The sequence below is a fragment of the Mya arenaria genome, chromosome 7, assembly GCF_026914265.1.
Source record: "Mya arenaria isolate MELC-2E11 chromosome 7, ASM2691426v1".
NCBI lineage: Eukaryota > Metazoa > Mollusca > Bivalvia > Myida > Myidae > Mya > Mya arenaria.
Window position 1 is genome coordinate 25,272,139 of NC_069128.1, and position 22,084 is coordinate 25,294,222.

Consider the following 22,084-nt stretch of genomic DNA (forward strand, 5'->3'; position numbering starts at 1 on the left):
TTTTTTTTTTTTGGCGTGCGATTCAAGTCACAGCTGTGTTTTATTCAATTGCGTAACAGGCTCATTTGTTTTAAACCAATTTTCAATACAGTCGAACCCCGTTGGCGCGAACTCCCAGGGACCGGCGAAAATACCTCGAGCCTCGGAAAATTCGAGCCAAGCGGGAATGCCATCAGTATATAAAACATCAGTCCTTTACATCCAGTTCGAGCCAACGGGGTTCGACTGTACATTCATTACCAAGGGCAGTAATGTCAGGTGCGTCCAGGTTTCCTGGTTCATTGTTTGGGATGAAAACCGTCCTCGATTCTGTGAGTAAATAATTGCTTTCTTTATGTTAAAACGATATTTTTTTTAGAAACGACATTGTGCACCGAATAAAGGGCTATTGCTAATTTACGATGACGCTTGCTTTAGGTAAAAAAAACATGTCTGTAACATTACACGTTCTTACCAGGCTTACCTACTCACTCAATGCACAGTGATTTGGTGGACATGAGCTGATTTTTGTAAGTATTAAAATGGTGCTTTATGCGAGTCACCGTTACGCGACCTAAATGCAATGATATATCTGCCGCATACTATATGCGTCGGCGTGGTGCCTACATGTCGCACTGTATACGGCAGTTTCAGAACTCTTCATATTTCAAGAGTTAATCCAACCATTTCGGTATACAAGTTGCAGTCATATTTTCATTCATGGCCATATTTTCGCACCCTTCATTGTGATAGCCAAAGGCGTTACTGTATATCATTGTTATTATAATAATACACTTTTTTATAGAATATTTAATAATAATATAAATAGACTGAATAAGAAGTAAACGGAAGTCATAAAAATAATACTGAATCGCTGAAATAAGGCAATTAACTCATTTTTGAAGAATTGTCATTCCAGAATAGAGCTCTTAAAATATAATATTATTACATGTAGTTGTTTTTTTCGTATCACTGCAAGTATTTATACAACTCACATTTCCACGGAAATGTAATATAAATCTGCCATTTAAACCATCAAGTTTTGTGTAATGATAAAATCCCAGGGTTTCAAATCTTGGATGAATTTGTACGGGAACTAGCGGTGCTGGTTCTCGAGCCTGGCTCTCTGAGCCACCGCTCGTACGTGTGGTCGTGCATGGTACGAGATCTGTCTCCTCTCTTCTGTCTTTCACACTGGCTCTTAGAGCCGCCATCGTACATGCGTATGTGGTCGTGCATGTTTCGAGATCTATCAACTCTTTAATATTTTCTTAGCGTTGTCTCCTTCCCCAACACATTCTCTTTCCTTTACACACCCTCCCCTCTTTTCTCCTAAATCTCTAAATCTTTCTAAGGTGCTTTCAACCTTTCTTTCCATTTCTCAATTCCCTCCCAACTCAAATCCCCTCTTTCTCCCCCACCTCTTCCTCCCCTCTCTTTCTCCCCTTCTTTCTCCCCTACTCTTTCTCCCCCTCCTCTTCCTCCCCTCTCTTTCTTCCCCCTCTTTCTCCCCCTTTTTCTCTCCCGCCTCTTCGTCCCCTCTCTTTCTCCTCCCCCTTCTCTTTATCTTTAATCATATAGCTTCAATAGTAGAAGCGCTGAAAATCTTTTTTTTCATACATATTGTAAGAGTGCTTTAATGAATTCTAGACGAATGGATATGGTGTAAAAAGACACTTCGAATATGGACAGAATCAAGCATGCTAGATGGAGAGTTTGGACAGTCAACAATTTAACGTCCTAAATGTAGTTCGTCACAACTTATTTCAGGAAAAACTATTTCAATTAAAGATTAACCGTGCCTCCCTTACTATATAACCGCCAAAATGTAATGACTATTCTTCTTTTAGCAGGGAGTTTTGAGATTCTTACCAAAATGACCTTTCTTATAAGTGTTATAGTACACATACATGGATTGGGATAAACAATCATTTTAATTGTTATTATTGCGAGCCATATATATACAAGATTTGGGATGAATCAGATATTGTGATTGCTTGAACAGTAAATACATAGTTGTTTAATGTACACGCATGTACTGCTATTACACGTCTGATACAAGCAATTTGTCTTGTTTCTTTATATTCAGAACTTTATTACAAGTAGAGCTATGTCAAACAAAATAAATTGTGAATTAAGCAATCTAGTTGGTAAGAAGGTCGCACATTAGTCTTTAACTTTAAAGTAGCCAGCAATACCATTGAAAATCACGGGCCAATGTTTTGACTGTGGCTTAAAGGTTACACTATACCACATCACTGTGCCCCTTGGAATTAATATACAGATGTCTATTTTACATGTACCAAATACAAATATGTACTTGTTGTTTATCAAATTCTTCTTCAGACGTATATTTTTATCTTTAGCTATGATTTTTAATTGTTGCTACACCCAAAAGTATAGCAACAGGCAACACTTACTGCTGCAGCTAAATTTGGTTGGCGAAACAACAGCAACAGCCTTATATGAACAGACTGCTATATATATCTATATCTCTTTGTTAACAATACACATACAGTGGAACCCCGATGGCTCGAACTTCAAGGGACCGGCGAAAATATCTCGAGCCAAGCGGGAATGTTTACCTTCAGTATAAATATATCGGTTCTTGACATCTAGTTTGAACCATCGAGGAATTCGAGCCAAGCGAGTTCGCGAAAACGGGGTTCGACTGAACGAACCTTTTGGTACAAATAATTTTTTTCTTGAAATTTTGTCGTTCTTACAAAATCGGAGCCTCTTAATCCGTGTTTCTTTTGTATATCTACACAATGTCATTATGTCTGTTTGTGATTAGGATGATACGAGTCTTGTGTGTGGTGTTTATATTTCGTTGTCTTTATGTCGCCTTTTTAATTTCGACTGTATATAGTTTTAATCATATAATTCATGAACCATGTTTGGGGGACATAGAAATAAGTTATTCAACAGTATAGTTATTTCGATCAATATAGTTTGAATATATAATTATTCAGTACTTTTTTATATTTTAGTTATCATATCTCTTGTTTGATGCGAATAGACTGTTTGAATGTTAGTTTCAATATTTCTACATGTTATAATGTTTTTTTCTTACGATATAAGCTGTCCTTACATTAAACATTGTGGCTTTCATAAACAGTCAATTGCTATAAGTACTTTCTGAAGTATCTTTAATGACAAGCCCTTGCATGGTACTTGATATTGCAGCATAATTGAGATCAAATCATTTAATCAGTCCAAAGGTTTCTCTATCTTGGTCCAGAAGATAATTGAATTAGATATCGCGGTTTCAACTCGTATGGAGTCGTAATTGTACGTGAGCGATCGTTGTACCGAAGATACGCGATTATGTCTTACGATTACAGATGATAAGACTCGGCAGTTTCCGTCGTGAATTAACGAGTTTCCGAACTTTTCCAAGTGCATGATACGCCCCTTTCCTCAAGCCTCACAAAAACAGCTGATTTGCGTGGATGAGACTTTAACGCGGTCCCTTCCCCACCCTGAGGACAGGGGAAAAGGTGGGGGAGGGGTAGGGTATGGGAGGGGTATTGGGTGTGGTAAATACAAGTGTAAATCATGGAGTATCATATTTGGTAAGTCTTTTTAACTTTTATAATGTGTAGTAATTGTTTATTTTATATTTTCTATATCAAATGTGTTTTATTAAATATTATTTAAACGAAATCCCTTCGATGAAACTATAGCAGAAATTTCTTTTTATTTGTTTTATCTATAACGTCTATGATTTAAAAATTACAGTAATTATTATTCGTATGGTCTCTTTTTATGTCAAATAAATAATATCTAATATAAAGAATGTCCAGGCAACAGTTTAAATCTTTCAATTCAAGTGTCTGTATTTCACCAACCAAGCATGAATTTCCTTGTATTTGCGCTATACGAAAGTTTCATTTTTGAGGCCTTTCTGAAACACTCACGTTTTTGTTGAATTATATATCAAGGAAAAGGCCAATTAGACACACATGTAGATAATTTTATTTTGAGGCTTCTATGAAGTGTACATACTTTTGTTTAATCACGTTTCCAGGAACCAACCATTTGGACACAACTGAAACATAGTTTCAATTTGAGGCCTTCATGACGTACTCATGTTTTTGTTCATTTCTGTTACCGGGAACCAACCATTCAGACACAATTGTAACATTTGAGGCCTTGATAAAGATTTTTTTTTAAAATTTTGTTCTGTTACAGTAAACCAACCAATATGGCGCAACAAAACGATGAACGATGCGCCTCCTCTTGGAAAGCTGTCACACACAATCCTGCGTATGTGTTTCCATGGTATAACTTGAACAGAAACCTCAATATTCTAAATCCATCATTCTTTACGTCACTTTGAATCATTACACTGATGTATGCTTATGGTGCTCGGGTGTGCTGGCAGTGTTGCAATGATAATTACTGTCTTGGGCGAGAGTAGACTGTCTACGGCGGGGAAGACTGTCTTGGGCGGGGGGAGACTGTCTAGGGCGGGGGAGACTGTGTAGGACGGGGGAAATTGACTTGGGCGAGGGGAGACTTCAAAAGAGGGGAGACTTCTAGGGCGAGAGACTGTCAAGGGCGAGGGTAGACTGTCTTGGGCATGCGAGACTGTCTAGGGCGAGGGAGACTGTCTAGGGCGAGGGTAGACTGTCTATGGCGGGGGAGATTGTCTAGGGCGAGGGTAGACTGTCTATGGCGGGGGAGACTGTCTAGGGCGAGGGGAGATTGTCTAGGGCGTGGGTAGACTGTCTATGGCGGGGAGACCGTCTAGGGCGAGGGAAGATTGTCTAGGGATTGGGGTAGACTGTCTTGGGCGGGGGAGACTGTCTAGGGCGGGGGGGAACTGTCTATGGCGGGGGAGACTCTCTAGGGCGGGGGAGACTGTCTAGGGCGGGGAGACCGTCTAGGGCGGGGAAGACTGTCTAGGGCGAGGGTAGACTGTCTAGGGCGGGAGACTGTCTAGGGCGGGGAAGACTGTCTAGGGCGAGGGTAGACTGTCGAAGGCGAGGGTAGACTGTCTAGGGCGAGGGAGACTGTCTAGGGCGGGGGAGACTGTCTAGGGCGAGGGAGACTTCTAGGGCGAGGGTAGACTTCTAGGGCGGGGGAGACTGTCTATGGTGAAGGGAGAATGTCTAGGGCGGGGGAAACTGTCTAGGGCGGGGAAGACTGTCTAGGGCGGGGGTAGACTGTCTGTGGCAAGGGAGACTGTCAAGGGCGGGGAGACTGTCTAGGGCGGGGAAGACTGTCTAGGGCGAGGGTATACTGTCGAGGGCGAGGGGAGACTGTCTAGGGCGGGGGAGACTTCTAGGGCGAGGGTAGACTTCTAAGGCGGGGGAGACTGTCTATGGCGAAGGGAGAATGTCTAGGGCGAGGGAGACTGTCTAGGGCAAGGGTTGACTTCTATGGCGGTGGAGACTGTCCGTGCGAGGGGAGACTGTCCAGGGAGGGGGAGATTGTCTAGGGCGGTGGACATTCCGGGGCGATGGGAGACTTCTAGGGCGGGCGGGACTGTCTTTGGCGGGGGAGAATGTTTCTGGTGGGGTGGGGGACTGTCTTGGGCGGGGGGGAGGGGGTAAGTGTCCATCAAACCGGGATGCTGTTTTCGTACACCAGAAGTTGTTTTTTCTTGCGACGAATCTCTCTAACGGAGTGTTTGTTTTACTAAATATTAAAATAAGTATTCCACGATGTGACTTGTAAGCTATAGTCTTGTTACGGATATTTCAGCCTTTCATTAACCTACTATTGGACAAAAATGTATAGAAAAGGTTATTAGGATGTTGTATTAACTTTCCTTCATTTTCAGGAACAAGTGGTAGTTGGCGAGCGACCGTTCCTTCAACGAAATCGTATGTAGCCACACCAGAAACTCCGCTCGGGCATTTATATTCCCTCGGCGTGGATTGGACATGGATGACGACATGATTGGCGTCCTTAAACGTCCTTAATAAATGCAACGCTTGTTCTTGTTCTACTGGGACTGATTGATGTGTATCTTTTGACTTTCTTTGAGCTGTATGGATTTTGGTGGAATTAGATTGGAGTTGGAATATAATACACTACTTACAAACATATAATTTTATCGCAGAAGCATTTGGAAAACAACGCTTGTCACAACAAATTGACTCTCCTTTCCGAGAATAGTTCATCTACATATCTGCTTTTTAGTTGTTTTAAAACTGCATGTCATCCTAGTTGTATATATCATAACGAATAGTTAGGTGGTGGATTCAATAATCAAGACACGTATTTTAATGTTTATCCTATGTAATCAATAATTGGTGGTGGGTTTTATACTATGTAATCAAGAATTGATGTTGGGTTTTATCTCTATAATCAATATTTGGTGGTGGGTTTTATACTATGTAATCACTATTTGGTGGTGGGCTTTATACTATGTAATCACTATTTGGTGGTGGGTTTTATACTATGTAATCAAGAATTGGTGGTGGGTTTTATCTCTATAATCAATATTTGGTGGTGGGTTTTATACTATGTAATCAAGAATTGATGTTGGGTTTTATCTCTATAATCAATATTTGGTGGTGGGTTTTATACTATGTAATCACTATTTGGTGGTGGGTTTTATACTATGTAATCAATATTTGGTGGTGGGTTTTATACTATGTAATCAAGAATTGATGTTGGGTTTTATCTCTATAATCAATATTTGGTGGTGGGTTTTATACTATGTAATCACTATTTGGTGGTGGGCTTTATCCTATGTAATCAAGAATTGGTGGTGGGTTTTATCTCTATAATCAATATTTGGTGGTGGGTTTTATACTATGTAATCAAGAATTGATGTTGGGTTTTATCTCTATAATCAATAATTGGTGGTGGGTTTTATACTATGTAATCAATATTTGGTGGTGGGTTTTATACTATGTAATCAAGAATTGATGTTGGGTTTTATCTCTATAATCACTATTTGGTGGTGGGCTTTATACTATGTAATCAAGAATTGGTGGTGGGTTTTATATTCTGTAATCAATATTTGGTGGTGGGTTTTGTATTCTGTAATCAATAGTGGGTGGTGGGTTTTATACTATAAAATTGAAATGTGTTAATGTAGTCCTTCTTAATTAGTATTTAGTGATGTATTGCTTTAATTGTAATCGGAATTTGTCAGTCCTTTGTAATGGGTAGTCGCTATATCAATTTATTCGGTTTTTATCCTTATTTCTAGTATTCGGTAATGGTCTTTTCTCCAGTGTAATCAGAATTTCGTGATCGAATTTGTAATATGTATTTGAACAGTTTTTAACCTATAGCCAATCATTTAATAATATTTATTTTGTATGTATACATTTGAGCATTTACAAGTACTTGAATATGTATCGTCACTATAATATATCACACATTAGGAGCCTAATTGGCTTATCAGTCTTTTATTTCATATGTTCATATGCCTTTCAAGCAATCACTGGATGCAATGCCAATACATTATTATAACAGTTTTATAGTCGGGTTGAAGGATTTATTGCTGACATGAACGGGTATAATATTCACAAGAGCATTTTATATCACAAGCAAAAGCCCCTTTTAGCATATGCGTACGTACATATTTGTTATCAAAACAATAATGGTAGTATATAAAGTCATATTTCTGAAATACAAACATTAAGCCATGCTTTATAATGTATTAGTTTGAATGGTGATTATTGTCAAGACTGCACTTATTTATGTGCAACCTTTCATATGTAACATTGCACAAACGATATATTCACGATAAGGACTTTAACCGAATTCTATGACGTTCTCATGTGTATTAATTATGTATATTTTGTATATAACATGTATCTTTTGAAATGGAGACTGAACGGGATTTCGACGTCATTACTTTGGCCATTGTTTTGTCAACCAGTCAATATTTATAAACTTTGAAAAGCTTCAAATCATGCGATCTACATACTTTCGAATCTTTCCTTTGCTTACAATATATAACTTCGGCAATTCAAACGGAAAACAATTTGGTTTTAGGGGTATGCTTACATAAAACTGGAACATATGAACAACAGTTGACAGCTTTTGAATTGTTTTAATGACATATAATAATAACAATAACACTACTGGGGTGCATCACGTGACCTAGTTCGGCACAAACTCTCGTTCATAGTCTCGTTTCACTCAGTGCTCGCGATGCCAAAGAACAAGATTTGTATATAATAATATTTATTTTATTTTATGTGTATATGGCGCCATATATAAATGCTACTTTATGCTTTTTGTCAATATGTTTTTTATTTAATTCAAATTTCATTATACGTTAACGTCAGGTTGTTCCTGTTGAATCCAATACGAGTGTTTGTATCAGATGAGTGTACAATGTATGTCATTTTGTTTGTTTCTGCTGCTAGGTGTGTATGCATAAGTTCTTGTGTCTGTGAAGATTATATTATTGATCCTATTTCGAGATGTGCAAGCATGTGTGCTATTAGAAATGGTGACATTCTAGTCAAAATAACATTTATCAACATAACGTATTTCCATTCAATACAAACACTTATCCTTTTTTTTTAATTTCATTACATGAACATTTTGTTCAATTCCATGATTTTTTTAAGGTTTTCCTTTTCAAATCAAAGTTATCAATAATATGTTTTGAAACCATTGACCTGTTGTGGACCTAATGTCATTCTTATATTTCGACAAGTATGAAGAGTCTGAACGTTATAACACCATGTTTTTTTCAACTACTAGTATTAGACTTCATCACTTTATTCTGTTTTAAATGCGGATATTTATGAGCTGGTTGTCAAGTATTTGTAAATATAATAAAAAATACATTAATGTTGCGATATTTTTAAACATGAAGCAAACTATAAATGGCAATTTCATTATAAACCAAAACAAAATACCATTCCATAGAGACGCCACACTGAAGTCCCATGCCTATGATAGGACGCGAACATGGAACGACTACCATACAAATCATCGTCAATCCACTCCTAGTTAATATATATTACAATGATGTATATTTGTCTTTATATTTTTTCATTATTAAAGCTTTGTATGTGTATATATGCTATTTTGTGGGCGGGAAAGGTGCAATATTGTCTTCGTCATGTACAGAGTCTATGCTTAAGTATAGTCCTGTTTATTTATGTAGTTTAAGCTTTGTTTAATGCGCAGTTTTATGCAATCCATTTTTCTGTCCCTCATGGTTACATATTCGTGTATCAATGGTGTTATTTAAAGCCCCCCCTCCCCATCAATGTTCATTCCTAACTGACCTATATTATGTTTATGAAATTATGTATTAATCATTTTGCAAAAGGAAAGTGTGCAGTTATTTTTTTACATAATTTTATTAATGGTATGCGATACAAAATATTGCCATTTTTTTATGCCAGATGATCCTTTTTTGTTTTGGTATCAGTTGAAAGTTTTTAAAGTTCAAAGAAAGAATATGTACAACTTATTAAAAGCACACAGTTTAAACTTAAAAGATGGCTTAATAGGCAGTCTTGCGTACGATTTCAATAACGAACAAAAAAACTGCACTTACTTTATCTATAATGTATTTTCGCTCATTTCTTTACATTGAAGTATATCAGGAATAAAAACTCTTTTATACAATTCCAAAATCATATGGGGATCTCCAGGCATCAAAAGTTACCATTATTGAAAATAGTTTCTTCAGTAACAAGCTGATGGGAACAACGTATACTTGAAAGTCTTCTCATCTCAGAAATAAAGCCCATTTTTCTTCCCTTTTCGTTGACACATATCAAGAAGTATTCTAAGAGGAGCTTTCCTCGCACAGTATACAAACTCTTGCTTTGACAATAAGAATTATTTGATTCTAGTTGAAACTGTTGAATGTTGCTATATGTGTTAACACACGCAAGTCAGAACTTTTTTAGTAATAAGTGCACACTTTCTTTTTATTTTTAAATGTATATATCGGTTTTGAACGTAATCAGTTAACCTGTTTATAAAATATCAAAACCGAGGCTCCTATGCTGTATTGTGATAACTTGAACATTCCATCATCTTCATCATTATCATCGTCATTACCGTAGTCATCTTTTTATGTAATTTGTAGTTAGTTCCTAATTGCATTCAGTACCAAAATAATACTCATGTACACTATACTAACATTGTTAATGTCAAAACATTTAATTAATTATAATGTACAATAAACATGAACGGTATGAAATAACAGGATATGTCCTTGACTTCTCTTTTATTTCATGTAAATTGCAATATAACAACACAAATCACGAGAACTTGCCTAGAGTCTTCAAAGTTTAACCGAAATCCTGTTTAAAAGCGCAACAGACAGACAAACCACTATCGATAATCGGATTATGAAACCGATCAATGGTCGATTATTAATCGATTTATTTATATTTGGTCATCATATTTAAGGCATACATATACAATACATGCACCAGTTTTGAGCACCAATGTTCCCTTACAATATTTTTTTGTACATTTCTTTGTATAAATTACATTATTTATTCAGAACGCACCTTTTTTTCTTTTAGTGTTTACAAGTTACTATTACAGAACATGAGACCACGGGCTATATTTTTTGTCTTACATTTAGTATTCTATACTTGTGTAAAATAAACACAAAGACACATATCATTGTCTTTTTAATAATAAGTCAGTAACAAGTACAACAAGCAGTTGAATATTCTATATGTTTTACAATGACATTTTCTTTCAGAAAACTGAGAAAATATTTTTACATGGTAAGAAGTAAACGGTAACATGATTTAAAACCACTTTTAAACCACAACCAAGAGAAGTTGAGAACCAAAACTTTAGCAGTAAAAGTACAAAGAAAAATAAGGTACTGTAGTGACATATTGAATTGATAAAAATATGACTAGATAACTTATCACAGTAACACCTTAATAGTTCAACAGTAACTGGCATTATCCAGAAAAATAAAATTTGTCGGTACCGGTTACGTCCCTTGTTTCTATAATCGATTGTTCAAATTTCACTATCGATTGTCGCCGACGTAGGCCTTTATTGTCGATTATAATCGATCATCGGCACAACACTACTTAAACAGTTTTTCTTCTTCGACCGTTTAGTAAAAAGAGATGAGGAAATCTTCCTTACTTGCAACTAATTTCCCAAAGGCCTGTATTTGCCATTATTAAAGGTTTTCAAAGAGACCAGCTTTATTGAAGATTGGTGTCACTAAATGATGTTTTATATTGTATACTTAAAGGCGTATACTTGTAAACAAAAGTTTTTCAGCTAAAAATGTACACTGCATATGTCAATGCAAGTATAAGAAAATATATGCAAAAAATCATTTTTCAGAACACATTGCTCTGGGCGGATAGAAAGAATTACTTGGTGAGGCAGATTGACGTCTGTCATGAAATGGAAGAATGATGCGTGTAGTGAAAAAACTGTTTTTGTAATAATTGATAAAATAAGAGGAGGTGTTGTTAGCAGGGGCTTTGGAAATTTTCTAATCTGAAAAGGTGCATTTCGGGCCTTTTTGTTTACTAGTTTCTTCTCCCATTTACAAATAAAAAATAAACTTAAACGATTTATGGAGGGAGGCGTCGGGTGCCCCCCCCCCCCCCCGGATCCGCTAGTGAGAACCTTGTGTATTTTTATGATCTCCAGATATGGAGAATTGTAATAAGAAATATTTCGAGCTCATTACAGTGCATCTTTTTTGTATATGTGTTTACATTATATCGTTTGTATAAACCGAAATATGAAGGAAATGGATTACACAATTCATGTCCTAACATGTATAGATACTTGAACAAAATAAACAGTATTCGTGCGTGTGTACAACACAACACTGCCCTTGAACTGAAGCAAGAAATCCATGAGCAATAACACATATATTTGTCCTTCATTTTCTTAAAATGTCCATTTTCTATCAGCCATTGAGATATGCGTGCCTATATTAGGAACCTGTCAGACTGCCTGTTTATTTCTATTAAATCTTGCATCATCATCATCATCATCATCATCATCATCATCATCGTCATCACCATTCCCGTGCTTTTTTCAAAATGACAGTAATATGCTACGCCACAATCTTAATCATTATCATAATTAACAACATCATCACAACCACCACCATCATCATCATCATCATCATCATCATCATCAACGTCATCACCATCGTTTTTGTTAAAATATTAGAACTTTATTTTCTTGCTTTATAATAAATGGTTAAGTTAATCCCTTTTTGTGGCAAAATGGCACAGTTGCGCCCAATATAAGTAGTTTCTGCTTTATGCGTTGAGCGTCGCCGCATAAACGTGGTCGTCCTGTTTATGCGTTGCAAATCACCGCATAAACAAACAAAAAACACGTTTATGCGGCGATGCTGCTATGCGGCGTTACACTTCTAGCATTTCAATTATACTTCGTCGCTTACACACACCGTAAAAACATTCTGGCGTACATGCCAATATAACTGTTATGTTAAGTTCTTACGCACATCAACAAAACTAATAAACACTTCTTAAAAAGAAAATATGTACATAATTATAAAGGTGGTGGTGCTGATGCTCTAGTGATGGAGTTGTCGAGTAGTGGTGACGCTGTCGAGTACGTTTTTTCACCTGAAATAACATTAATGGTTTGACTTGTTAGACATATCTTAATTTGCGAGAATAGTGTTCATGTAAGCGATATGTCTTAGTAAAAGCCACGCACCGACTGGCTGGCCTCCAATTTCATAACAATATACTATTTTCCTATATATATATGTATATATATAGGAAAATAGTATATATATGTATATATATATATATATATATATATACAATAGTCTTTGAAAGCCTGTCAGTATTTCTTCAATGTTCTGTATTGCACTGTGATGTACATGTCGTTTAGTTTTTTGAAAATGAAAGAAATGTTTGTACATTACAGATGGGAGTTGTCAAAGGTAGTAAGAAAAGGGCCCTTTTCTGACAACTAGAAAAAAGCAGTTTCAAAACCTTTTCTCTGAGTGATCCAATAAGAACAAGCAGGCCATGGAAGACTCACTTTTTAAAACGAAAAAACTCCCCTGAAACCATCACCATGCAAAAGGGCAAACGCCAGTCATAACCGGTGCCTTCAAAAGGTACAAACCTTCCTCTTCTTTAGACCATTAGTTGAACTGAGAGCATCCCCCAAAATTTGCCTTGCAGTACGTCCATGCTCCCGTACAATCAAATATAGCTGGCTTCAAATGGCACTTTTTCTGACGTGTGCTGCCATCAGGTTTATAACTTAGCCGTTTAGTACGCCTAGAAACGTATCTGTCCAGGTCTTCTTGGGCTTCACCTGCTTTTGGAGACGATAAGTGTTCACAGTCAGTATCATCATCATCCGACACCAAACCTTATCAGAAGATGTCTAAGGCAGAACAAGTTTATTTCCCGGGCACCGGACTTAATGATTCCGAAAACATAACACGTTTTTCGAAAACAAATAAAAGTGAGGAAAGATCGAAAAGGAATTCTTATAACAAAAGAAAAAAGAAAGAGTTTTCAACATAGTGTCATTTAATATATTAGAACACAATTTTAAAATAAACCTCTATTGGACAATGAAAAAAATCCAATACTTACTATCAACTTTGGATTTGGATTAAAGATATTTATAAAAGATAAAAAATGTTCATTCATTACAATTATTTACTTTGCTGCCTGGAAATAGTTTGAAACAACTCACCTACCTGAAGCACTTTAGGATTATTGGCAATTTATTGTACAGAGTTACTTACGTACTGTTTTACTGAGGCAAGATCAAAAGCTTAAGGGATCAGTATACATTTCCACCTCTTTACTAAATTTCGTTTAGAATATCACTGTCAACGCAATGTATTGTCCTTAACAAAATGAACATTGCCTTAGATGGCAACAATGATAATCTTAATTATTTTTCATTACCCCCAGATGTAGAGGAATGCAATAATGAGTACTTCGAGTTTATTTCGGTTCACCTTTTATTCGATATGTATACTTGTATAGTAATCAATTATAATGAAAATGTAATAACAGTATGAATGAACTTAAAAAGACGACAAAAACTTGACAAATTTAGATGGCCTTCATTTTCTGAAAATGTTTATCGACGATCAGCCATTGGGGTATGCGCACCTACAATTAGAAATAAGGTCATGGCTATATGGAGATTTAGGAGGACGTTATTTCATTGTTTAAAGTCATAGAACAATATCAAAATTGCTTATCGGAAAAAAACACATGCATAGATAATTCTTAAGTAAATTTGACAAGCGACATGTCTGGAAACGTTAAAATTGTGATTATTTGCAAACAATGGTTTTTAGAAGGATCAGAAGACTGCTTGTATTTTCTGCTTAATCTTGCAATAGATTTGCATTCTAAACAAAACACTACTGATTGCTCGCAAAGAACTTGCCCTTTATTCTTTATTATTCAAAAAGTATCTTCTGCTGAATTAGGTTCACGCAGTAAAACTGGTTTTCATAAAATTTATGTTAAACTACTTCTGTGAAGTTTAAGGCAATTCATCCTCTTAAATTCGCATTAAAATGCTATATGAATACTGTTGATGATGATTAACATAATGACAACAGTATTCATATAGCATTTTAATGCGAATTCAAGAGGATCATCATCATCACCATCACCACCACCACCACCACCACCGTCATCATCATCATCATCATCATCATCATCATCATCATCGTCTTCATTGTCATCGTTGTCTTCTTCGTCATCATCGGTAGCAGCAGCTGCAGCATCAACAGCAACACTACACCTACCCTTAAAGTGTTTTTATATGTTGATTGATAAAAGAACATAACATAAACTTGTGACATAAGTACATCTTTTGTATACGTATTTTCCTATATCATGAATTTGTAGTCCTAGTCTCGCATATTCACATTTCTTTTTTGTAACATTTCATTAGAACATGTGGACTTGATCAGCAGTGACCATGACATTGCACTTGTATAAATAGCTGTAGTGTTTGAACTTGTACAAGGACAACCAAGGGTATTCCATGAACTCAAGATGATCAATAAAGCAAATAAAGACCGCTGAAGTTTGCTTTGGTTATAATTCTTTTTTTCAAAAAGGTTTAAATTACCGCAGCCAAAATTGAGAACACAGTCTTTAGAACAAGCCATGCACAAAGTGGTTTTATTATTCCTTTTGTAAAGTATATTTCAATGCATGCGGCAAATGTATGCCCCTAAACCTGTGTCTCACGCGATAATATAATAAATATGCATAATTATTATAAAAACTGTGACCTTTATTTTTCAAAAATAGATATCTTAGATCTGCTTGTGATAGCTACTTCGCTTTCGAAATACAGTCATGGATTTCTGCTTGCCAACATTACGACGTATTTAATCCATTATATACTCATATCAAAATTATAAACATTAAAACATATATTCATTAAAATTAATGGAATACATTTGAAACCATATTCCATTTAAGAAATGAGCGAGTCTCTTGAACAACCTACATTATTGAGAAAATGTGACTATTACGCAATTAAGTATTTAAATTACTCAACGTCAAATGAAAATCAATACTATCTGCTTGTTGTTTTAAAATATTATTTTGTGATAATGAAATTGAACTAAAAAAAATATTTATTCATATTTTGTTGACATGGCAATCTTTCTTGCAAAGTGATTTTTTTTATCTTAATAAGCTTTCCTCCTCTCATAAAAGAGTATATCTTATATTTCAATAGTTTCTTAAGGAAGTGACTTTCAGTTATCTTTAATATATAACTTAAAGCAGCACTCTCACATATTTACCATTTTTACAACTTTTTTTTATTTTTGTTTTGTTTTGGAAAGAGCAAATATTTGCGTAAATATCTGCAACCCAATGATATAAGATTGCTGACAAAAAGATTTTCATATTTTCGTTCGAAAATTAATGTTTTATGGCTTAAACCCTTACTAACGGTTTAAGAAAAATGCATAAAACATCATTTTTTTAACTTAAATATTAAAATCTGTGATCTAATTTTTTCAGCAGTCTTATATAACTGGTTTCCATGGATTGTCGCAAAAATTGGCTCGTTCCAAGACAAAAAATATAAAGTTGTCAAAACGTTCAATCTGTGAGAGTGCAGCTTTAAAGTGAATTATAAGCTTTGACCATAGACTATTTCACTTTTGCATAAAAACATATTTCGCCAAATTTGTTCGAGGACATTCATGATGTCGTCTGGTAAAACATAACAAGCGTTTTGCTTTAAAGGGACTAAACAACAGACTGTCCCATAATCGGCAAAAACAGTATTTCCTCAAAACAAGCCTTGAATTGTCAATAGAAGCTAGTATGGGCCGATAAAACATCATTTGAAATTATTTAAGAATAAACGCGACTAACACGTCGCACCAGTTTCACCGTTTCAAAAAAGGTGAATCAATTTCACATTAAAAATCGCATTGTGTTATTTTCCGAACACCTTGCAAGTCGTTTCACACATTAACCTGTCAATACGCGTTTTAGCCAACTCGCTGTCATTTGCAGCAAGGATCGTTTTCCAAAGTTTCCATCGATCAATTTCATCAACGATGTTAATATGTCGGGCTCTGTGTCTCATTGTTTCGTATCAGTATTTTTCTTTCTTGCACTTTCCGTCCTTTTTGGTGGCCATGAATAGCATTTGAAAGTCACACGACGAGAGTCGATGCATATACCGACGCTATTTGTTTCACTCACTTGATCTTATTTAGGAGATTTCAAAAAGGAAAAACTACGAAAGATGTATGTGTTGTAAGCGATATGATACATCAGTAAGCAATGCCCGAGTCCCGGACTGAAATATGGCCGATCCGGACCGTCCGGGAGGATTTTCAATCCGGGTAGTCCGGGGAGGTCCTTGTAGCAATCGTGTAGCCTTCGGGAATGTCCGTAATTGCACCGTGGTGATCCAGGGCAGTCAGGCAAATCTGTTTTGACACAGATCACCCTAGGGTGTTCCTTGTTAGGTCCGGGACAGTCCGTATCTAATCCGGGATGGTCCGTGACGGTCTGGGATGTCATCCGTGTTGAAATTGTGGTGGTCCAGAATGGTTCGGGTTATTCCAGTACGGTCCGTGACGCTGCCTTGAAGGTACCGGTGTATACTGTGTAGGCTGCGTGTTGATCCGTGTTCATCCATTGTGATGCCTTGTTGGGTTCGGGCTTGTCCGATGTGTGGAGACCATCGAGGGACAGTCAACTAAATTTCATCCAGAAAGACCCGGAACCACCCCGGATCAAGTTGTCTTTTGATCCGGGATGCTCCGGGTTAATTCGTGGTGGTCCGTGTAGAGTTCGGCTTATGTGTGACTGTAGCTTTAGTTTCAATGCACCGCAAACAACGATATCAATTTTATGTAAGTGACAATTTTCTTTTTTTATGTAAGATGTTAGCACAGTCAAAATAATGAATATTTAAACAGTACTATTTGTGTTATAAATGTGTATGAATAATATCACTTGTATATTACTCAAATGTTACGAAAATGGATTATGTAACGCATGTCTTTAAATTATAAATACTTGAACAAAATAAACAATATTTATGTGTTAACTTAAAGGGGTTTGCTCACGGTTTTGTATTATGGACTTTTTGTATGACGAAATAAAATATTGCAAATCATTAGTTTTAAACTAAGATACTCACGGCTGGAAACCTTCAACATAATATGTTGATATTTGCTGAAATATTGTCTTTGAAATCCACAATTTTTAACAGCGTTAGAAATTTAAGTCAAAGAAATTCTTCATTTTGCAAATGTGTCCTTGAGTCCTTGTGGACATGATGTTTTGTTGTAAGTTTTATTATTTCCATTGACTGCAACGGCCTGGGTTCGCATCCTACAAAATGCAGAATATTTTTGTATTCTTCAAAGGTATTTTTTTCTGCAGTTTGGGTACCAAAGAGTAAATAGTTATAATAAAAGTGTTTTTAGACGCATTACAGGGGAACATTTGTTGCCAACACACAAGCGAGTCCCTTTAATGCACGGGCCTTGAAAAGGAACACAAAACCCAGGAGCAAAACAAATATAGTTGACCTTCATTTTTTGAAAATGTCTATCACCGATCAGGCATTTAGGTATGCGTACCAAAATTTAGAAAATACAATCATGGCTTTATGCCCAAATAACAAGCTTTAGGCCACTACTTTTATATAAATTGGTTTACAAAACCGGCGGGTCTAATTTTCCGAAAAGTACAAAAAAATAAAAATAAATGAATTTCACTATTTTTTCAAAATTATTTTACCGACCGTATTGATTTTGGTGCGAAACGAAAGAAAAAAACGCACAGATAAGAGTACGAATGCAGTAGATCTCTACTGGTTTGTTGTTCCGTGGCCGTATTTGCCAATTTATAGTGATAGCATGTGAGCCAGTCAACTGTTATGGCAGCGCCGATGGCAATGACGGAATTGACGATAGCAGTCATTCTTTGTATGAAATAATTAATTAAAATATGCAGGAGTTGTTAAAATAACAATAGCAATAAACATTGGCAAATTTAACAGCCGACACAAACAATAACTGTCACGTGATTGTTGTTATTCCCCGCCAATTTAGGTCATGAAAATATTGTTGTTTATAGATAAAAAATAAAATTGTCAGCGGCTGCCATCGAATTAGTAGACACAAATATCTGTAAATTATGTGTGAGAAAAACATTTTATAACATTTTATGGTTAAATATCAAATAACAGTGCACTAAGTGTGAGTGGTGAAATCGAAAGTAAAATTTCTAAGTTGACACCGGTGACCTAGTTTCACAAGTTCGGTCGATGGTGTTTATGGATTTGAAATCACAAAATGGTTTGGAAATACTTGTTATTGAGTCAATGTAAAGCTTGTGTTTATTCTAGATTACATGTTTATTCATGTTTGGGTTAATAGTAGAGTAAAAACAATGAAAGAGTTGAACACATGCCTCAATGACATTTTAATATTAATGCCATGAGTTGTGTGCAAAACATTTAGATAAAATAACACGGAAAACTATTTTGAATAAGTCCATTTCAATTTGTAATGAACTTGATATTTCACTATAAATGAGATTTGTTGTTGTAACCAAGGAATACTCTTTAAAATGAAAAATAAACAAGCATGAAGTATATATGCCCTGTTAACTCGTGTTTACACAAAATGGCGGAGTTAGAAGAAGATGAAAATATCCGATAAATAATTATGGATTTCTCTGTTACTATCATTGGTACATAAAGTTAAGTCACATGCTAGATTTATTATTTTGTTATGTGATTTTTATGTACTGATGCGGTAATTTGCTGCAAGATTTGAATTTGAAATGGATTTGGTGAACATCCCATGGTAAATATCCCGGTCCGAAAATATCCGAACTTAGCATGGATCGACAACTAGGACCCACCATGGTAAAGGTTATTAAAACTCAAATCTAGGTCTAGTTTGGTTTTTAGTTTTTCAGGAATTGCTTTCACAAAGTTAAAGCTCAAATGTCTTCATAAAATGTTACTTCCTTATTTACAAAATTGGTAATTATTTCACTTTATTGGCATTTTCCAATATTGAAATAACTGAAACAATGTTTAGAAAATAGTATGTATTGTTTTAATACAGTGCAATTTTTTGTATTTTAATGCGTAAAATTGCCTTCTCTTTTTTTTTCAATTTAATATTGTTCAGTTTAGTGTTCTGCATTCACTTTTGCTTTAACATACCCTTGAAGCTTAACAAATGTCTTGCTGAGTGATATTCAATGTATCTTTAAAAAAAGTGTAGTTTATACATGTAAACATGTTTTATAGTCAATTTCATTGATGTTTTATATGCACAGTATGTAAGATTTAAACTCAGTGTTTAATTAGAACTTTGAAACTTTGAGTGTATTAAAACATGCATTAATAGCACTTTAAAAATTTAAAATGTCATGTAAATGATATAAATTTTCAATGTTTTTATGTTGTTCTCTGATTTTTACCCTTTAAGAGTATGTTTTGTGACTTTTTTCCTTTTTTTTTTTTTCGACCGCCCGGTGGACATTTTTCCCAAAAATTCTTGTAAACCAAAAAATAAAAAAGGAGTGGCCTTAAGAGGAAGTTATTTCATTGGCTAGTTCAAGGTCACAGAAGAAATTTGAAACTGCTATTCGCAAAAACACATGCACCGATCATTGTTAAGTAGATTTTATTAGCGTTATGTCTGAACCCGAGATTATTGGGTATTTGCAAGTGCATAGAAGGATTGCAATATATTTGCATTCTGCACAAACAACTACAGATTGCGAGCACAGAACTGGCCCTAAAAAAATTTCCTTTGTATTTTCTGCTGATTTAAGTACATGCAGTAAAACTGATTTTATGGCGGCATATTACTGCCTTAAGATAACTTGATAGGGCTCGCAAATTGTTCGTGTTAACCACTTAATTATCGCGATTTTTATTTAGCCGTCTAGTTAATATTTGCGTTCTAATTTTTGTAAGATAAATATCATAAGACTAAAAACAGGCTCGAAAGTGCACAAAACTGCCACCTATTACCTTTTCAGCTGTACAACACTAACAGGTTAACTAGTTATTGTCTACAAATTCCATTTAATAAGCAACATACTAACTGGTCAACGTAATAAGATTCGTGTTACCACTTATCTATACATGCATCCTAAATTCAGGTGCTAACAGGTTAACTATAGTTATGGTTTGGGAATTCCACTTAGTAAGTTACATACTAAATGGTTAACGTAATAAGATTCGTTTTACCACTTACCTATAAATATACGTTAACTGGCTATCTTACGCAGTTATATGCCACCATAGAATTTCATAAAACGTTCTGTGAAGACGATGTTAAAGGCGATTCATACTCTTTCATTCTGATTTAAATACTATATAATATACATATATAAACTACTAAAGTTCACGTACTAGCCGCGTAATAAACACAGACAAGCGCACCCACATTACCATTATTAATATATTTACCAGTGTATTATAAATGTTTATATATCATATATATAGTTTTCTTTTCTGAGAGTTTATAAGCATGTTACAAATACTGGATTCAATATTAATTAAATTATTAAATCTGGCTTCAGCATAAAATAAAGATTAAGTTAACATCTTAAAGGTCATCATCATCATCATCATCAGCAGCAGCAGCAGCAACAACAGCAAGCAGCAGCAGCAATGCGGATTTAATTTCTTTGTTAGATTGTAGAATATAACTACAAACGTTAAGCGTAAATGTTTTGACCTAGCATATATTTTTTAAAAATCACAACATTTCATTAGGACATGCGTACTTGATCAGCAGTGACCATGACATTGCACTTGTCTAAAAGGGTGTTGTGTATGTACTTGTACAAGGACAACCATGCGCCTTCCATAAAATCTTGATGACCGAAAAAGCGAATAAAAACCGCTGAATATTGCAATTTTTCGAAAGTGTAAATTACCAGAGCCATACTTGAGAACTCTTTTCTTAGATAAGGTGTGCACAGAGTGGAGGGAGTCATTGTTCGTTTCTTCAATGTAGTGTAATGCATGCAGCTAATGGGTGGGCTTGTCTGTGTGTATCACGCGGCTGAAACGTGAACTTTAGATAAACTGACAGAAGCAAAATATTAAGAAAAAAAAATCAGCCTAAACTGTAGTTCTTTGTACACACTGCACATTATATTGCACTGTTCACGTTTCAGCCGCGAGCTAGTATTCATTGCAGCTCGACATTGCAGCTCGACATTGAATATTTTGTTATATAATTTCGAATGTCGATTGATGATGGCTGAGCCAACTTCACACACATAATTTAGAAATATATCACTGGCTGATCCGTGAAATCCTTTTTCTAAAAATGCTATTGTTAAATATTAATGTTTGGTTAAATGGTTTAAGTTAATGTTGAGTGTTATTTTGTTCAATCCAAACTGAAATACATTATTTAATTGATAAACCACCAAAGAACGTTTGAATGCGTAAAATGATCCTACTTTATTTATTTTTCGTATCGGTTTTCTATTTTGTAGTTATCTATTCTGAACTGTTAAATTCTGACATTACCGCCGCAGTCTTCGTCATTATCATCATAAGCAACATTTGCAGCATAGTCAGCATCATCGTCAGTAGCAACAGCAGCAGCCATTTCAAAAGTTTTTGTTTTTGCGTG

The 22,084-nt window shown here is 35.4% G+C and overlaps 1 long non-coding RNA gene across 1 annotated transcript; it reads left to right on the forward strand.

The window, feature by feature from the left end:
• Positions 1–2,348: 2,348 nt before the first annotated feature.
• Positions 2,349–10,140, forward strand: LOC128240756 (uncharacterized). The gene is made up of 3 exons (XR_008262295.1): positions 2,349–3,557; positions 4,177–4,251; positions 5,774–10,140. It is a non-coding gene; the product is annotated as an uncharacterized LOC128240756 (long non-coding RNA).
• The last annotated feature ends 11,944 nt before the right edge of the window (positions 10,141–22,084 follow it).